Here is a 20,296-nt window from a genome sequence, read left to right on the forward strand (position 1 = left end):
CTGGGACACGCGAAAAACTCAAGGTGACCTTCTTGTATGGAAGATTTGAGCATGCATGGAGGAGAAATACAATACAGAAATATAGACTGTGTAATGGTTTGTGTAAATAACTATTTAGGGTCCAAATGGAGTACTTCACCTAAGTCTGCCAACCATGACCTTCTAATAAGGCCTGGCAACATTTCTGTTAAGCTAGCGTACATCTGCATAATTTTGTGTTATGCATGTTATGCAAAATTGTCAATGACACTATTATGGCATGTGGCTTAACCATGCTGTGTAAACAGGAAAATGTTCGCGCTGTAGCATAGTAATAAAATGAATGACTAGAATGCAAGCAGCTGTTGTTCATGGCACTTGATTTTTTGGACAACATTTTCTGCACAAAATGCTTCCTAGAATCCAGAAGCTCTTCATGCTTAGATATAGTATTAAATGCTTTTCAAATAATGTCCAGTAATTTTTTTTTTTTTTTTTTTTTGGAAAACCTTTATTTGACATTTTCAACCAGATACAGACACGGGCCTACAACCCCCAGGGCTGGCCGCTAAGCAATTGCAACACAATACTACGATCAAAACTTCAGACCCAGCCTCCCAGGGAGCATAGTCGCTACATCCACAATGCGTTCTGGTTGGAAGCCATATCAAATTGGAAACAGGATACAAAAGGTTTCATTTTATAATATAAGATAGAAGGATCAGGTACCATACAATATCTCAAGCTACGAAGTGGGGGCGAGCGAAATAGCAGTGTGTCCACAGTTAATTCGTTTTCATGTAGGCCAGTGGCGTTTAAGCAGACGACACCCGGATAAACAAGCATACTATTACGGTTCGCGCCAACATTTATGCCCGCCCCATGGCCCCGAAACATCACGAGAGTAGAGGCACAGATGTGAAAGCAGAGATGGACCAAACAATGAACCCACTACACTGACCCGTAAAAAGAGAAAAGAAAAGGCCAAAGAGAGATAAGAAGGAAAAAAAGGCCATAGAAACAAATAAAAAACAAAACACCCATCCCCCAACCCCCCACCCTGCACCCCTGCAGATGACTACGGCCTACCCCCCTAGCAGCGTGCCTGTCGCCCAAGAACCGAAACCCGAAATATAGAAGAAACTGGGAAAAAAGAAAAAGAAATGAAACCCCAACCGAAGAGGGGAAATGGAGGAGGGCTTTATTCAACGCACTCCCGGTCTCTCACCCCCGTCCTAACCAACCCCGTCCCGGACTCCGTTAATTCAATAAAACAATTCTGTAAACCATAATACCACAATGAACAACCCAGACAACAATCTCAGCCTTGGCCCCGTCGATGAAATTCGCTGAGTCCATGAGGGGAAGAAAGCCCTGTCCTCAAAACGTCAAATGGTACACAAAAGTTGGCAGAACAGGGGTCCACAGATGAAAAAAGAACGGCAGGTCCCAAATTAGTCAGCTGGTACCAGAGATGCCCCTCCCCGTCTCCGAAGCCAGGCTTTATCCCATCCGCCATCTTGATAGACCGACTGGGGAGGGGGGTCGACACAGTCCAAAACAGTTCACAATACCAATTAAAAGGAACCGAAGTGGGGAAAGCATGTAAATGTTCCGACAGTTGCAAAACCGGGGATTCCAACGGATTAAGTGAGTCACCAAGCACAGTACTTTCGGGTAGCTCCACTGCGATAGGGGCAAATACAGCTTCCAGCGCCGGGTCTAAGTACGCCACCGGGGCGTCAATCGAAAGGCGAGCTGGCCGCCGGGTCTCGGGCGTCAAGTCAGGATCCGGTCTCAATCCTTTGATTCCATCCGCCGCCAACAACAGGCTGCAGGTCTGAGCTTTAACAGTCTCCTGCAGTGCCACAAGAGCCTCCAGCACCGTCCGCAATGACGGGCCACTTTGAGCCTGCCCCGTCAGCCTCCATTTTTCTTCAGGCATGGTGGTCCCAACGGAGAGGCGCCTTCTCCGGGGGAAGATTAGGAGGAACAGGAATGAGCCATGAGGGACAGACTGTTAGCGTGCAGTAGCGCGTAGTGAGATTCCAACCCAAGGGGCACCGGCGATATGGATGCCGGACCCCCGCAACACAGCACCGTGCGTCACTCGTCACCTCACCTCCTATAGAGCACCAGGCAGCAGATGGTAGCAGAGCAATCCCAAAATTCCGAATGTTCCAGAGACCGGACCCAACCGCATTCAACAGTCCGTTGTTGTTCAACTCGGACCCGGCTAGGCCAGTACTGGAGACCCCGGCTTCTCGGCTGGGTTAGGCCTCAAATCGGTCCTCGACGTTACTCCGCTCCACGATGTCGGAGAAACTCTGGGATCACATCATCTGAGTGCAAATCGGGTCACACACACAGATCCGGGGCAGGAAATCAGGATAAGTGGCAGGATAGTAGAGCGTAGGACGGAGGTCAGCGGAGCTGGGAGACTATGCGGCCATCTTGGTTGGTGTTGTAGCTCCTCCCCCATGTCCAGTAATTTTTGATGAATATTGCATAATCGTGCAAAAGCAAATTACAAAATTTCCGAACTCTAAATAGCAGTGGAAGAATAGAGTAGACGGAAGCAGGTGACAGTTACATTACAGGGTTTGCACTCCACTTCAAAGGTTATGATTAAGGGCTCTACCTCGAATTTCATTGAGGAGTAAAGATATATACACATATCTCCCAGCTGCGCTCATTTGTTGATGGGGGGAGCAGGTACTATAGGGTTCTGGCATGGAACAGTGGAAAGATAGAATTGTCATTTGGCTATGCTGTACCAACGATATTTTCGGTGTATGGAACAGGTCAGAGGAGGATTTGAAACGATTTGTTAAAGCTCCGAATGTAAGCAATCTAAATTTACGATTTACAATGACTCACAGCAGTAGAAGTGTTGAATTCCTAGCTATCTGTCTTTCTGATGAAAATAGGGTTTTGGTAATTAAACTTTTCTGAAAGAAGACCGCAGGAAACTCTATTCTACACCCACGCAGTTGCCACCCACCTAGCCTGAAATAAAGCATCCCATTTAGTGAGTTTTTATGTGCAAAGCCCAACTGCAGCGCGAAGAAAGATTATCAAAGGACCAAAAAGGAGATGGTTGGAAGGTTAAAGGTGAGAGGTTATACAAACAAAGCCCTAACAGACAGGGCCGGACTGGGAACCCAAAGCAGCCTGGGCAATTTTGACGGACCAGCCCCTCTGCTGCTTTTGTTACTGGGGGCTGATGTAGCAGCACCGCTGCAAAAATGGCCCCCACCGCTGTAAAATCGTCCCCCACCCTTCCAGTATCCCGGGAAAATGCCCAATGCCCGCTACGACCAGTCCGGCTCTGCCAACAGAAGCCATTATTGATTAGGCATTTTTTTAACCTATAGCCAGACAGACACAGAATACCAATCAACCCATTCATTTTATCACTAAATATATGAAAAAATCGAATCGGTTGAGAGAGATTTTGAGAAAACTATGGGATGTACTGATGCAAGATCCTATCTTGGAAGATAAGATAAGTACACATCCAGCGGTCACCTTCCAAAGAAATACATTTTTGTTGGACTTGGCAGTCCATAGTCCTCTTTCACCTAAATGAAAGAACTGTCTGAATCAGATACAGGGGTTTAAGCGTTGTGGCCAATGCAAAGCTTGTAACTACAGCAATAATGTAAAGGAGATTACATTGGCCTGAATACACAAAAAATGGTATATAACTAAGTTGATCTCATATAAGATTTTGTTGTTTAAGGGATTATGTGCCCGCGTGGGAAGTGGTACATTGGCTTGACCATATTTCCAGAAAAAATAAACAAATTCTGGAACATTGACAAGCCAGAATTAACATGATCAAAGCAACAGCACTGCTAAGCACTTTTAATACTTGCCATGATGGAAATTAGATAAAGGTAAAGTTCTTCGGAATAGACACAGCTGCAAAAGACCCCAGGGGCGATAGGGTAGCATCCTTAAGGAAGTTGGAATCAAAGTTTATTTTAGATTCGGGATGCATAGCAACAGTAGGGATGAACGTGGATGAGGAGCTCCATGTGCTTCTATAGTAAGAGGTCTAAGAAGGAAGCTCCCTTAGGGCCCATATATATAAATGAATGATTAGTGATGTTTTTTTAGAATGTGTGTGAGATAGGCCTCTCGGGCCACTAATTAGAGGTAACTTGAGCCACCTTTAATGTGATTGTATGATTGTTTGTTAGGGATAAAAAAAATTGATATGTAGATTGTCTTTTTTTCCAGTACAGACTGTTTCAAATATGTAACATTCAAATAACGTGATTTTGAATGATGATTGACCCTACCACTATGGAATTGTTTACAATATTCTGAAAAGTATCTAAGAATGTATCATTCAAATAATGTGCATATGAAATTGAACATGCAGGATATCTGCAGGGTTTTGCAGTATGTTTTTATGCTTATGATGCAATTATGGCAATATAAAGTGCTGGAAAATGGCCAACTGATCATGTGACCAAGGCTGAGTGAGGACAAAACACATATTTTACTCTTGTGCCGAAAATAAAACAAGTTTGAGAAGCAAGCTCTGAGTGGAGTAGCTCCTGCTTGAAATAATATATATACGCACATACATTTTATATATAAACACACATATACACACACACACACACATATATATATACACACACATATATAGCAAATATATTCAGCAAAAGAGGATACAAAAACCAATCAGAATGATACTTACGTACACAAAAGAAAGCCACCAGATAAGAAAGACATTGGAAAAATACTGGCATATTGTGCAAAAAGATCCAGACATTGGAAAGGACCTTGGGAAACACCCACAAGTAACCTTTAGAAAAGCACCATCCTTGTCCGACAAATTGGTTAACAGCCATTTTGAGAATAAAAAGAAATCAAAAGACTGGCTGCAAAGGAGACAAAATGGCTTTACAAAATGCAGCCAATGTAAGGCGTGCCAAGTGGGAAGAAATCTATCAAAACTAAAAGACCTAAAGGGAAAGATCTTCAATGTGGAAAGCACAGTTACATGCAAAACAACACATGTTGTATATCCACTGCAATGCTTCTGTGGCAAGAGATACATTGGAAGCACTATTTGCTCATTAAACAAAAGGATATTGGAACACATCCGAGCAATAGAAAACCGTGATCTCAAATATGCCATGGCCAAACACATGCTGACCCATGATAAAAAGACATGGAAAAACATAACTTACAGTGGGTTGGCAACAGTACCACTAAAAGAGAGAGGTGGGAATAGATTAATGACATTACGACGTTTAGAATCAAGATTAATCATTCGATTTAAAACAAAGATTCCATATGGATTAAACAGGGATGAAGAACTCTATGTGCACCTTTGATTTGAACTATCTTCTTGAAAACTGGCTGATATTAATGAATATTGAATTTATTGGGCTACGTATAACTGTCAGAGGCACTAAGTCCTAAAACATTGCTGTGTACAAGCGCATAAATTAGGAGCATAATTGAAGCAAGAGAAGGTGATATATAAGGGCTGTATGCAATGATAGAACGGATGTTAGAAAGCATACTAAACTTTGATCTTGAATATATGCATATGACATACCAAGGGCACTGAGTCCCGTAAATAGCCTGCGAATACATAAAAAATATTTTGCCACATGGGTATAAATGATTGACATGCAAGGCAACAAAATATGTTAAAATGTATATATTGATCAGAGAAACACTGAGAAATTCTTGCTTCAAGCGATAGTAGCGCTGCAATTGTGATTACTTTGGTTATAAATGAACTGTGACTAATATACGTTTCAAACATCTTGCCAGATATATGAAAATGTAATTAAGCACTACATCATGCCATGCGAAAAGTGAAAAAATAATTTAAAAAAATAGAAATGTTGGTAAAAAGTAACTACCAGAACCATAATGCATCATAATCATGCTGATATGAATAGCTGGTATAAAAGTCTGAAAGAGAAGTAGGACAATTGTTTGTAACCGTGACCAAGATCTAGTGATCGAAACGCGTAGGTTGTTATGCTGTGTGCTGTGATGGCACCATGATAAAATAAAACCTGCTAATCTAACATTCCTGGACGAGTGCGAGTATAATTGTTTGGAGGCGAATTTACTTCAGGGAAAGCCCGTCCCTGTGAACTCGCACCGGCTGTGCAACAGTGTGCCCTTGGTAACGGGATTACTTTGGTGTGCATATATATATATATATATATATATATATATATATATATATATATATAATTTCAATAAAGCATGTAATCGCTCTCAGGATCGGTACACTACAAGAGGTTTATTCGCCAGTAACGTAATGCCATTATGACTTTTGTTTTCCCTTCGAGATTGTAAACTTGATGTCCTATGTTTGTTTCCATGATTGTGTATTCAAAACTGATGCTGTCTCTATATGCCAGTGTGTGAGCAAGGCTGCTTGACAGCTGGAACGCGTTACTGGTGAATAAACCTTTGGCAGTGTACCGATCCTGAGAGTGCAAATACTTTCTTTATTGAACTTCATTAGTTGTTCAGTGGGCTTCGCTGGCATCTCGCACCACCTATCGAAGGGTTGAGGGGACAGAAAGAAGCAATCTGAGCCGTTGAAAAAAAAAAATATATATATATATATGTATATATATATATATATATAATCACAAACACCCTTGAGCTTTCCAGGACACACTCGTGTTCAGCCTGCCATCCGGCCTATTTGGATACTTCTCCCCACTTCCTCACAGGTAAGCTGTAGTGCCTGACGCGTTTCGGGGCCACCTGCCCCTAAATCATAGGCAACTCGGTTCAGAGACTCAATTTTATTTTCGCCATCTACAAGCATGCTTTTCATTGGTTCACAGTTCATATGCAGTTTGTGTTGCATGCTGGGAAATGTATTCATCCCGTTCAAGTCTCCGAGTCACATACTGGTTTCGAGCAATTATTTAAGTCCCTAAGTGGGATACCGTGAGTTGTGGAGATTCATTTTGATCCGGCTTCACTCGCTTGAGCAGACGAAGACATTTCAATCCGCAGCCCCTCCTGTCTGTTTACCGCTCACGGTGACAGAAGACTGTGCATCCTGACGCGGTAAGGACCCCGCGCTGCAAAATAGAATCACAAACGCCCTTGAGCTTTCCAGGACACACTCGTGTTCAGCCTGCCATCCGGCCTATTTGGATACTTCTCCCCACTTCCTCACAGGTAAGCTGTAGTGCCTGACGCGTTTCGGGGCCACCTGCCCCTTAATCATAGGCAACTCGGTACGTGCAGTTCAGAGACTCAATTTTATTTTCGACATCTACAAGCATGCTTTTCATTGGTTCACAGTTCATATGCAGTTTGTGTTGCATGCTGGGAAATGTATTCATCCCGTTCAAATACTCAATTTCCCGGACAGGTTTTAGAACTCGATTTCGCGTTGCAGCAAGACCAAGACTCGCCCAAACGATACTCCTGGATTTGGCATAGAGACTTGCTGAAAACAACCGGTCAGAACATTCGTAAGCTCCGATTTCTCGATGCGACAACATCTTCAAACTGAAACTGTACAACTTCTTGCTGAGGCTCTTTTCATGGGAAATATCCTCCCACATATCCTTCAATTCTGTCTTTTCTTTTTTGGTGATGTAAGATGTCACATACCGAGCCACAGCCATACAGTTGTCAGCCACAAACTGTATATCCATGTTAGAATTCCACATGGACAAAATCACTGGGTTGTAGTCGTTGATGTACTTGGACTCTTTGTTTCTTTTCAAATTGTATGTGTTTTTGGGTGATTTCCTCATCACATTATGTCGCAGCGAAGACATCAAACTGTTTACTCTTCCTTTAGAAATCACCGGTCGTGGAAAGTTGAAACGACATTTGGTGTAGAACTTGTCCTTGTTTCTGAATTTACGACGACAGTACTTTCCACAACGATGGCTTTGGAAACGTAGAACTTGTTCTCTTAGGCTTTTCTTCTCCTTTGCGTTTGGAACAGCACACGTAGAATACTGTTCTATGAAACTCATCACTAAGTCATCCGGATCTGTTCCAAATTTAGGTGCATCCTTGATCCACAGCAGCATATGTATATGAGGAGCACCTCTTGCTTGGTACTCCTTTCTCCAGAAGAAATCCAACACCTCTCCAAGAGGTGGATTCTTCTTATTCATGATGAAAGACATCATAGCTTCAAATCTATGATTGAAGTACCTGCATACATTCACTGGATCAAAAGAGCACAGTTCTCCGGGTGTCTTGAATTCAATATTTTCAATGTTTCCATTTGCCTCTCGTAGAAATTCAAGTAAGTCTTCCCAGCTATACTCGGCACAGCTGAGAGTGAGGAACCATGTCGGAGTTCCTAAGTTCCTCAGCATACATTTTAAATCACCATGACGACGGTACCAGTACTCATTAGTACCACGCTGACACGCCATGAGATTAATTAGGTGAGAATCCAAAATACTGTCTTGGACATTGACTTTATCCATAAAGTCCCTTGCCGAGATGTTTCGCATCTGTATACCACTTTTCAAGATGTGGTTCACTGCATATGACAGTCCTGACAGATAGCTTTCAAACAGGAGATGAAACAAATAGGGAATGCATTGTCGAAACCTAGCATCTTCTGCATACAATCGTAAAGTCCGGTATTCAGAAGCAGGAATTTGATGATGTCGCTCACCATATCTTCCTCCTTGACCTGTTGGAAATAGCTGTGGGAAACACAGAGCTTCCAAACTTTCCTCCCAAACACTAATGGGACTCCCTTTGGCTTGTTTCATTTGAAACAACTCAATAGCATTCCCCATAACTTCCTTGGAATGCAAAGGATGAACACTATAATGTTCATATATTTCTTCCTTTTTAGAGGCTTCTACTTTTTCAATTTGACCAGGACACAAATCGCTATCCTCTTCCTCACTTACTTCCTCTTCTGCAACATATACATTCTTATAGTACTTCTTATTATTTTTTTAATACAATGTTGCCTTTTTGACTTTCCTAACATCCACTAAATCTTGCCATATTTTCTTACTCTTTGTCGGAACACCATTAACTATGATAACTAGAGGTTCCTCTTCCACTTTCTCTACTCCAATTGTGTTAATGTTTTTGTTCAAATCTAGAGGCAAATAAACAACTCTTCCCTTTAATCCTCTCTGTAAATCTGATGGAGGCAACTTCCCTGTCTTTGGCTCCATTCTTACAATAGCCTGAAAGGGATGGATACTTTGAATCAAAATAGATTCATAAGTATTTAAATCCTTCAATTCAGAAGGAATCTCAACCAATTCCAGATTATTATGAACCGCCCTAGCAGGCATCTGGTTTTGGTTTAATTTGTTACAACAATAAGTACACACACGTTGATCCGATCCCAAATCAAAACAATTTTCTGCCATCAAGTATGTTGCGAAATCCTTCCATTCACTATTATTTTCCCTTTCACTTTTTGCATATAAATCCACTAACTTAGTCTGATTCTTATAATAAGTGCGTCGACAACACACACAAGTGAAATTAGGCCTCTCACTTGATTTCACCTGAAACGTGGCAATTTCCTTCTGAAAATTATCTGTACTGGAAACCTGTACATTATCTTCAACATTACCCTCTTCTTCTGGGTCAATTTGAACATTCTCCTCTTTACTTCCAAAGTAACAAAACTCAATTTCTTCACAAACATTCTTCACATCTATTTCAGAACCATGGAAAAGAGCAGCACATAATTGTTTAAGCATAATTGCTGGACTCTTAGCATAATACAACATTCTAACTAATTTCCTCACTTTATTATGATGCACTGCTAGCATCCTAAAATGATGAAAAACACTCTGGCATACTCTCCTGGAAAGACAAGCCAGTGAATGACCATGCAAACCTGTCACTTCTCTCACTCTGCAAGGATCTAATTCTTGCAACAACTTAATTTTCTGCTTCAAACTTTTCTTATTAAATGTCCGTACAAAATCACAAAGCAAATCAATTGAATCCTGTCGCACACTGCAAATACTACTACAGTTCCAGGTGTACACAGGACCCTTGGGACGTCTTCCTAAAACCTCATTACCTAACACCTCTTCTGTCTCTGTTGTCACAAGTTTTTCTTTTTCAACTGGACATCCATCTTTCACTTCATAAGCTCGACCACTGGTGTCAACTGCATGCACCAAATCATTATCCTGGAAATAACTCTCCTCATTAAAAAATGCCTCAGAACTTGAACTATGCATCCAGTCTCCTGAGAAAACATCACAAAAATTACTACGATTAATTATTCTCTTCCATCTACTATTTGTTTTGAAATCATAAATTACCTTGTTTACCTTCCTAATTCTGTTGATTATCAAAATAAATAACTTTCGTTTAATTTCAAATGCCTGATCAATAACTTTCTCAACTTTTTTTTTTCTCTTATAAAAAACCACTTTCTGTTGACCTTTGTTAATATTTTTTAACAAATTGCCAATTATCCTGTAGCGGAACATTCGTTTACGAATGTCCCTAAACTGTTCTTTCCTTCTGCTATCATGCACAGAGTTATCTCTTGCTCTAGCAGTAACATTTTTGATTGGCCCTTCCTTTCCGTTTAAATTGCTTCTCTTTTTCTGGACTGAAACATTTTCTGTAGAAATACTTTTTTTACTACAAATTTTTCTTATGAATGATTTTGTGGTCTTACCCGGTGCTTTCTTGGTGACTTGACAAGTTTTTTTTGTAGAGGACTGCTGCAGTAATTGATGGACCTGCTGTCTTTGATGTCTTGTAGCCTTTCTAATTTGATTCTTAGTTGGCATTTTCAAATTTTGAAATAATCTGCAGTTGAATCTGTGCTAAAATATAATAAAAAATGTTATTAATCACTATTACCAAACAGTAAATCAGTAACAGTCATCAAAAACTTAACACCCTGCTTGTTATTTTAACATAGAATAATTTTTAGTGCATTGGCAAATTTAGAAATCACAAATAGTAGCAATTGCTAATTGTTTTACCTGTGTTGTTTTATATGTGAATCTGAACTAATTCTACGAGCATATTTGATTATTTTAATAAAGACACTACACACAAACTATTTTTGAACTTTTGTTTAATTTTAAATGAAATGGTTTACATTTTTACTACATAGGCTCAAGCAGATCAGCTTCCCACCCTATATCATACAATTCTGACAAATCAGCATTCTCATCATATTCTTCATCATCCTCAGAATTGAAATGATCTAAGGGATCTACTTCCACTGACGTTTCAATGACAAGTTCATCGATAAGATCGAGATCAACTGATTGCTCATTATCACTCATGCTTGATGTTGTCGTTATCTTTAAAAAAAGAGAACAACAATGAGATGTTGGAGACTAAGACACAAATCTCAGAGACTAGAATAGTAAAATTGTTTAACAAGAGTATCATTTTGCAGCTATTATTTAGCCATGTCCAGCGATGCTGAAGAGGTGAGGCCTATGTCTAAGTCTTCAGTAAACAGGACTCATCTCTTCTTAACCTAGGATAAGCCTCACCGACTCTGTGTCCCCTGCACATACTTAAATGTATAGGGACAGATTTATATTAACTGGCACATCCCCAGGAATGCACCAGTTAACGTGCACCACTGCTCTGCTACTCATGGTGTGGCACATTTACATTGTGGAACACCATTAAATAAAAACTGCACAGATGCGTCACGCATCAGTGCCGCAAAAGCAACACATTGCACAAGTCACATCGTAAACACGACATGTCTACTGCAATGCACAGGAGGAAGCCACACATTGCATGGTGCTTCACTCCTTATGCCTGTTTCAAACAGCCATAAGGATTTGATTCAGGAATGCTATATAGCTGACTCAGTGAAATCTTCTAAATTTCACTGTGTTACTTTTACAGGGCTTTCATGCAAATGAATGCCCACCCTGCAACAAAACACCTATATGAAACCTGACGCAAGTTTCATGTGGCACAGGACTTTACAGCATGACACATCTGTCTAGATGCATCAAGTTGAAAATATGTCGCCACATAGCAAATCTTTTGCACCACCGCTGCAGAGTACAGAGGAGATAATACATGTGAAGGCCTACCAATGAAGTAAGTCATGTCCACTTCACTCTTGAACAAAGGCCAGACCTCTTTTGTGTCCGTGGACAGACCTAAACTTCATCTGCACAATGTTATTCATAAACTTAGGAAACACAGGTGATGTAATTGAAAAATGTGGAGTTTCTTTTCCTCATTGCACAATCACATCACCTGTGTTTCTTCAGTGACTTAAAATGCCCTTAGACACATGAAAGTGTTTTTTTAAAGCCTTTGCACCATTTTTGGATCACTTTTAACATGGCTATGTAAGTCAAATAATCAAAATCTAAATTTGCCAAGCACAGATGGAAGCATATTTACAAGGAACGTGCACCACGGGGAAAGGTCTTAAATTAAAATGGGAAAAATAACATCAGAGACACTTAAATGCCTTATAAATATGCCCCAAACAACCTATGAAGCTCTAGCAGTACATATCCAGAAATGTAATTGATTTAAAAAAAAAACGTTTTTAAACACAACATATAAATCAATTGTATACCTACATTCAAGAGGAAATGACTTAAAATGTCCTTAAGACACATGAAAGGGGTTTTTGATTGCCCTTGCACCATTTTTTGGGACACTTTTAACATGGCTATGTAACTCAGAGAATCAAAATCTAAATTTGCCAAGCACAGGTGGGAGCATATTTACAAGGAACAAGCCCCACGGCGAAAGCTCTTAATTTAAAATGGGAAAAATAACATCAGAGATACTCAAATGCCTTATAAAGAAACAGACACCATTTTTTCCTTGTGATAAATTTTAAAAGCATTCCTTTTCCTCAAAAACGATTTTCAAGTAATAATTTGAAAACACTGCACAGCTCCTATGTACAAAAACACCCTGACAGTGCTAATACTTCACATTATTCTCAATTACAATTTCTCAAAGAAACAACATCTATTTGTAAAACACTTTAGACAAAGCAACATTTTAAAAACACAGCTTTCTTCATAATTTTGTCCTTAAAGCATAATATAGTCTATCTAAATTAAATAAATCTTTTCTCACCTTAGCAAATTCTTTATGAGTTTCAAAACAGTCTCAGAAATACACCAAATTGTCTTCAGCAGAACAAAGAGTATGCACTCCAGAGGCTGCAGCTATAGAAAGCACAGAAATGCTGATATTCATTACACATATCTCTCATGTTAGCCAATCAAAACTCTTCCCTCACTTTTTTCAAATCAAAACCCTTCCCCCCTCTGCCCTCTCTGCCTTTTTTGCATAGCAACCACCTCCTGAAAGACCTCTGATGTTTGCAAGTTAATACAACAATGTTTCAATTGAACTCTGAACTCTCAGTGCACCTGCGTATCCAGTGCAATCTTTCATTAAATGTTTTTTCCTTGACCATTCAAATTACATCTTTCAAAGAACACATCCATGCACCCTAACTTTCTGTTTTCAGAAATGGAAATCCACCAATCACTGCTAGTGAATCATTAGCACTGAAACTCCACAGTTTTTTTTCTTTACAAACTCCTACTGTTTCATCTGCCATTTCATTACCACACTTCATCTGACTGCAGCAGAAACTTCTCTCACCATGTTTACTGTCTGGATTGTTGGACATAGTTACATCTACTGGGCTCAAAGGTATGCTGAGAACAGAAATTTACCTAACCTCAATTTACAAGATGTGGAAATTAAGTGGTTTGGCCACAGAGGATTAAAATGTCACCAATTGATACCATTGGTGAAAACCTTTATGCATTTGCCAAAACCTGACCTGTTAATTGTGCACTGTGGAGGTAATGATTTGGGCACTTTGACTGGGGTAGGTCTAGAAATGCTTTTAAAGGACACCTTTGAACAATTAATGGCACTTTTTCCTCAAACTGCCTTGGTATATTCAAATATATGCCAAAGACAGAAATGGAGGTGGTCGAACCAATTTTGTCCACAAATTGAGAAGTCGAGGAAGCATGTAAACAAATCTGTTTCAGCTTACATGAGAGACCATGGAATGGGCTCCATGTACAACAATAACTTGCGTTTTTGCATGCAAGATATCTACAGAGGAGATGGAGTTCACTTCTCAGATGAGGGCAACAGAATTTTCATTTTGAATTTAAGACTGTGCATTGGTACCTACTTATAAATACCTAAATGTACCATAAACCCAAAAGCTCTTCTCAGAGCTACCCTACATCTAATCACTCACAATTATTATTTTTCTCTAACTTTTTTCACAAATTTTCAACAAACTACGCTCCCCGGAGCGCTACCTGGTTCGCGAACCGGAAGCTAACCGATCGAGATTTCTTTTAAAAAATTTCTTTTCCCGCACATATGGGCCTCCTCAGCCACCCTCAGAAAACCTAGGGGGTCAAGATACGTCTACCGTGCCCCTTTCTACCCATTCTGAACATTTTTTGCCCTCCATCTTGTATCTTAATTCGACTGAAACACAAAATGGTGGACTCCCGTAACGCTGCTCGTTCGCGTACCGGGGCGCTTTCCGGAAAGCGCTCCATTAAAAAAGGTGGGAAAGTAATTTACAAAAAAACGACTGGAAACACTTTCACCAAATATAGATTAGCTCATACTACATACCAATCCCTACCATTTTCATAAATTTATTTGGTAATCCATTTAGCCATTTAGCTTGTGGACCTCTGTAAATACCCTGAGGTAAATTACTTCACAAAACACATCTGAAGTGTTGGAATTGACAACCAATGAAAATGTTACTTTCATTTTCATTTTTTTTTTACCTGACATTTGATTGGTTATGTACCTGACTATATATAAAGGAAGAGAAGGAAACACAGCCATTTTGACTACTACTTCCTGGTGTACATTTCAATAGGATTTTCACTAATAACTTCAACTTCTTTTTAAAGGTAAGATGTTATTTTATACATTTGAAAGGAGAAGTATGTTATGCACTTTAAATTAATTTGGAAAAACATTTTCAGATAGTTATATAATGTCCCTCTGTAACAGTTAAACATTGAGAAAGGCTTGTATAATTATGAATTTACTTAGGCTTCTTCACAGGCTCTTTTTAATAGTACTACTTCACGCCTGAAACCATACACTGCCCAAAGATAACTTCTCTGTTATAAACTCACAAGTACTTCTCTGAACTTAAACCCAACAGTGCCCTATCTCTACTGATATAATTATTTTTTATGCAATTTACAGCAAGAAAATGGAAGCCCAACCAAAGGAAAATAATATTTCATTTGAAATAAATATGGATAACAATCCTAAGGAAGAAAAAGATGAAATAGACTTTTTGGATGACACTGTAGACCAGGAATGAATTAAATGTGTTGATGAAATTGAAGAATGGAATGAAAAGGACGACATACCAGATGAAATAATGTTGCAAATACTTTTAGATTTTGAGAAATCGGAGCAATAAATTTAAATTTTATAAGTTAAAATTGTTTCAGACATTATTCTTTTTTATTTGAAAATGCTGAAAAAGTACCCAAAAGATATTATATAAAATGACTTAAAATATACTGTGCAACTTTTTTGTGTTACATAGTAAATAAAAAAAAATCAACAAAACAAACAATCAATTAACATACAATATTTGAAAAGTCTATCATTCTTTTTTCCTCATAGAACGCTCCCCACCCCTAGGGGGTCAGGGAGGATCTACTATGCCCCCTTATGGACATTTCCCCCTTTGTTTTGGCCTCCTCTTGTCTCTCGATCCTACCGAGAGACAAGATGGCGGCCGCTCCGACTGTTTAGAATATTGACAGACACCGGAGAGCCAATCAGCTTCGCTTCGCAAAGCTCCGTTACGCAAAAAGTACGCGAACCGGAGCACTGCCCGGAGCGCTGTTACAGATATATATCTTTTTTTGAACGTTAATTTCTCAAAATCCACAGGAGCACAAATCTTGAGACCTAGCAAAGGCACATCGGGCTAACAGTCCCTACAATTTTGCCAAGTTTCGTGCAAATCCATTCAGCCGTTCGGACTAAAAGTGAGGCCAACCGCCCTATGGAAATTAACATGGGAAAAACACGTTTTGGCACCCCCCTTTTTTCTCGGCGCCCCCTCGACGAACCCCCCCCCAAATTTTCAGGAGCTGCTCAGAAACAAAATGTGCCATTTTCCTGAAAATTTCAGCCAATTCCGTCCACAAACGCCAAAGTTATTAGACATAGAATTTTCAAAAATCCCATAGGGAAAAAATCCTAACTATATATACCTACTGGCAACCGCCAGTAGGTAATATATATATATATATATATATATATATATTTCAATCACAAAAATCCTTAATTTTAAGGTAAGACTGGGCCTTACTCAGATGCCGTAGCTAAAAACACAGGGAAAAGGGATCACGGTATCACCGATTCACAGCCCAGCCTGACTGTGTGTTCGGGGGCAGAACGTTGGGGACTCGAGGGAGTTCTCGATTCAAGCGTTGGGGTTTGGCCGCATCATCAAACTTCCCCCCTTGACTGGCAATTCAGCGTCCATTGTAGGACATCACCGCAGCTCCACACCTGGTCTCACTGGAGAGGTGAATTTTGGGAACTGTAGTTCGGAACAATAGACTACAGCTGCAACACAATCAGAGGAGCCTGCTGACCTCGCAACAATGGGAGGGGCCTAGCAGTACAAGAAGGAAGTTGGACTCACCTTGTTTATAGCTACGGCATCTGAGGAAGGCTCATGCGAGCAGAAATGCATTATGCCACAAAAGCTGCTGAATAAAGAACCCCCGACAATCTCCCCGCTGTGTCCTCATGCTTCTTTGTTGGAGAGGTGTTCTTTGGATATTTCACGCGCTTGCCAGTGCGCGTTCTGAGGACCTCGTTCTACAAGTATCCTGCAGCATACTGGCAATGTGGCACTCGTTTCTCTGAGTTATCGGAATCTGCAGGATCGCCTCCGGATCAAGCCTTGCTGGTGTCTGCTGTGCATAATAGCCCGTGACTGCACGGGGAAAAGGGATCACGGTATCACCGATTCACAGCCCAGCCTGACTGTGTGTTCGGGGGCAGAACGTTGGGGACTCGAGGGAGTTCTCGATTCAAGCGTTGGGGTTTGGCCACATCATCAAACTTCCCCCCTTGACTGGCAATTCAGCGTCCATTGTAGGACATCACCGCAGCTCCGCACCTGGTCTCACTGGAGAGGTGAATTTTGCGAACTGTAGTTCGGAACAATAGACTACAGCTGCAACACAATCAGAGGAGCCTGCTGACCTCGCAACAATGGGAGGGGCCTAGGAGTACAAGAAGGAAGTTGGACTCACCTTGTTTTTAGCTACGGCATCTGAGGAAGGCTCATGCGAGCAGAAATACATTATGCCACAAAAGCTGCTGAATAAAGAACCCCCGACAATCTCCCCGCTGTGTCCTCATGCTTCTTTGTTGGAGAGCTGTTCTTTGGATATATATATATATATATATATATATATATATATATATATATATATATATATATATATATCCGAACTACTCCTGCTTCTCCAATGCGGCATGCAGAAATTACGGACCACCAGACAGCTCTTCAGTACACAGGTAGGTTTATTAACTCCTCTTGGTTTTATTCGTCATGACGCGTTTCGGGTAGAAGCTACATTTGATCACATAACAGGCATCTGTGTACGAGGCATTTCTAAGTACTCATTTTTTTCACTTTGAACACCACGTGATAATAGAAAGTGAAAACATACTGGTGTAAGTGTAGTGAACGGCAACTTCTTTTTACGAGCAGTATTTACTAACATGTTACAGGCGCGGGAGGAATAGGCAACACGCTAATTTTAGTCTTTGTGGGTATTATTTTGAAATATAGAGAGTCTGAGCTTTTCTTCCGGGTTGTTATCGTTCCTCGCGGTGAACGGCTTCTCGCAGCCTTCCGGATCCCTGATTCGGCAGATGCAGTTCTACGCCCTCTGTCGGGTTTCCGTCGTGGTAGATCTCCTTCGGGTTCCGTTTTGCCTCTCGAGTGAAACAGAGAAAAGACAACGGTATATCAGTTGTCTGTTCGATATTACTAGTGTTTTGCGGGTGAGGGAGTGAGGATCCAACTAAGTGTGACACACAAATTAACTAGTGCCGTAGTGAGGGGTTTTGTGCTCAGGGGAAGGGAATACCAGGAAGGGGGAAATATAGCCCGGGCTTAGTCCGCAACTGCTGTCTTACGAGTAACCCGATTCAGAAAAGGGGGTGGTGATGAACAGAGTGTCTGAATTAAGCAGACCACTCTTACCCAGTCCAAAGATCAGGGCTTGATCCATCACCGTTATTTATCTCACTGCACCATCCCAGCTCAGAACCTGGCTATATGCAAATCAGTCTGTCCCTGGCCCAGTGCATCATGGGAACAGGGCAGACTAAACTACCAAGCCAATTCTTCACCAGAAAGAAGACAAGCTACCGGGGACCGGTTTCTGGCATTTCAGCCGTCTTCGGCCCGGCTTGCTTGAATCCTGATGGTGCAGTGAGAAAGGGACTCATGTCTGAGTATACCCTGCCACACCTATAGTGGCCAAAAACGATTCAGAAAAGGGGGTGGTGATGAACAGAGTGTCTGAATTAAGCAGACCACTCTTACCCAGTCCAAAGATCAGGGCTTGATCCATCACCGTTATTTATCTCACTGCACCATCCCAGCTCAGAACCTGGCTAAGAAGCTCAAGACCAGGCTCTTCGAGCAGTAGCAGCACTCCCCCCCCCCCCCCCCCCCCAGCGCTCCTTGAGACCCTCCGGGTAAGTAGTGCACTCTATAAATGTCTGTGATTGATTGATTGGCTAAATTGTCTCCACAAATTCTAACAGCATAAATGCATTAACGGTGCAAATAGCAGACACGTGCAAACCTGCGCAATAACTTAACATAGTAATATTTTTGCACTGTAAATAATTATACATATTTTAAACTATTTATATCTATGTACATGATAAAATATTCTGTACAGTAAAAAAAGATATATATATATAAATCTTTACAACTATATATACATTAGCATTTAATAAATCACTTTTAATTGTGCAATATTACAGCCTAAATGCTGAAAAACACATGTGCAAATTATAGCAAATTTTTGACTAAATCCCAATAATCCATGTTAAACTCACTTGTCTATTGCTAAATACCGTAGGTTATGTGCAAAACTGCTGCCTCTATGCATTTGCTATGTGCAAAATCGCTATATATGCATGATATCCCATTCTGTACATAAATCTGCAAAATAAGTTAGCTCCCAGATGTAATTAATCGACACTTGATCCCAGGTGTCACTAAAGTGCTTGTTCCAATTAATCCTAAATTTAATCAAAGTGCTAGGTGCTGTGTCCTTAAAAAATGAGTGAATCCTAAAAAAATATTACATAAAATAACAGTGAAGATCTATACATGTTTGACAATATAATTCTATCAGTTCATTTCCGCATTACTTCAGGGAGAGGTATAAATATAATTCATATCCATCCCTTTACGTTTCCACCAACTGTCTAGTCCAAGAATATCAGGATATAACTCACTGAACGCCTGCAGGAAAATTCGAATAGTTGGCGGAAAAAGGTGTTTTTCATAATCGTCCTTCTTCTCAATATCTTCTCTCAGTTCTAAAATATAAGAGGATGGTTGTGAATAAATAGTAGGAAATCAAAGAATCATCTTAAAAAAATGTATGCAAATCCTCTGTGTTGTTCAGACCATGAGGAAATTTACTATTGAGATTCAGAATATATTTAGTTTCCAGTTGTCTTAAGAGAATCTCCCTATTGCCCCCTTTCCTAGGCATAGGGACATGATCAATAACAAAATACCTCAAGCAATTGATGTCTTTATTGTGCACAATTTTGAAGTGCCGCGCAACCGGATAAGCCGGATCGCAATTAATGATGGCTCTAATATGCTGCAAAATTCTCACGTGCACCTGGTGCTTGGTACTACCAAGGTACCTGAGCCCACGGGTGCACATGAGAATGTACACTGCATAATCTGTGCGACAATCAAAATTGCCTCTGATGGTCAATTCTTGTTCTCCAAAGGGTGTGGTATGTTTTGAGGTGTTGACACCGAATTTACACTCTTGGCAGGTCGCACATTTTAAAAACTCCTGTTTTACAGGTAGCCACGTTTTGGCGGAGGCCCCTTCTACCACGGGTTTAGATAAATGAGCTTCCATGGTCTTGCATTTTCTGAAAGTTACCGTTGGTTTTTCTGGTAATCTTTCTTTCAAGATGTTATCAGTTAATACTATGGGCCAGTTTTTTGTTAAAATAGCTTTAATCTTGCGCTCCTGCA

The 20,296-nt window shown here is 40.4% G+C and overlaps 1 protein-coding gene across 10 annotated transcripts in view; it reads left to right on the forward strand.

The window, feature by feature from the left end:
* LOC147697229 (F-box-like/WD repeat-containing protein TBL1X) overlaps positions 1–20,296 on the forward strand; it is a 929,968-nt gene that overhangs the window by 308,253 nt on the left and 601,419 nt on the right. The window lies entirely within an intron of this gene.

The sequence above is a fragment of the Lissotriton vulgaris genome, chromosome 8 (assembly GCF_964263255.1).
Source record: "Lissotriton vulgaris chromosome 8, aLisVul1.2, whole genome shotgun sequence".
Lineage (NCBI taxonomy): Eukaryota > Metazoa > Chordata > Amphibia > Caudata > Salamandridae > Lissotriton > Lissotriton vulgaris.